Here is a 1,129-nt window from a genome sequence, read left to right as displayed (position 1 = left end):
ATTTACACTTTTACAATTCATTGACTTTGTTTAAGCATTATGCACATTTGTGTTACCCAGAAAACCACGTCATTTCAGAAAAAGTACACCAGATCGTTTTTCAGACATTTCACCTTCATTTTTGACCTTTCCAAGGTCGCAAAAACAATTTTTTCATAAGACAAGTTGAATGTAAAATTTGCCGCTCTTTCGGAATCCGCAGTCAAAAATAGGGTGTCCTATTAGAAAAAACCATCGTGACCTTGAAGTAACCTTCAAAATTGACTTTAAGGTCAAAACCAATGGTACAATTGAATGGTCCCCTCTGTGCTGGTCAACTTTTATCTAAACCATTGTTTTGTAGATACCGTAATTTGGAAGATATTCGGATCCATAGACTAAAATGACTCACCTTGTATATACAGGGTGTTCAAAAAGTCCCGGACCGGTGAAATATCTCAAAAACTAAGCATTTTAGAAAAAAATGTTTCAGATAAAAGTTGTAGGGCTTCAAAAGATCTATTTACTGATCTTATCAGTTTGACCTTGGATGGCGTCGCCAAGGTCAGATCGAAATCACATTAACTTTTTTAAATGGAACTGCCTACTTTTTATTGCATATTCTTGTAGCTTATCTCGAGACCTTTCCAAAACACTATAAACAAATGTATTTTCGTTAAGTATCTTCCAAGTTATGAGGCTTGAAAGTTTCATCAGATCCAACCAGTGAAGGCAAGATCAGAACAAGATCCAACCAGTGAAGGCAAGATCAGAACAAGATCCAACCAGTGAAGGCAAGATCAGAACAAGATCCAACCAGTGAAGGCTGTGTGTGTGCGTGTGTGTGCAAATGTGTTCACAGGAGAGATAGGGACCCCGTGGTTCGTCATTTCCACAGTAGTTAACGACTCCAAACCCTCTCTGCTGTGTGTGTGCGTGTGTGCGCTGGTTGGATCTTCTGGTTGGATCCCAGCCGGTTAGGGCAAGGTTGGGTGATGCCCGGCCAGTGAAGGCAAGGCTGATGAGCATCCCAGCCGTTTATGGGATGGAAGGGTAAAGCCAGGCAATTGCAGCAGGATTGGAAGTTATTTATTTGAGAAAATGCTCAAAGTTTTCGCCCCCAGCTGTCTGGCAATACGCTATGCGGTTG

Source organism: Odontomachus brunneus, unplaced genomic scaffold, assembly GCF_010583005.1.
Source record: "Odontomachus brunneus isolate Ranch 3 - 2012 unplaced genomic scaffold, Obru_v1 Obru_scaffold_223, whole genome shotgun sequence".
NCBI classification, from domain to species: domain Eukaryota; kingdom Metazoa; phylum Arthropoda; class Insecta; order Hymenoptera; family Formicidae; genus Odontomachus; species Odontomachus brunneus.
Note: the sequence above shows the minus strand (reverse complement) of the source record.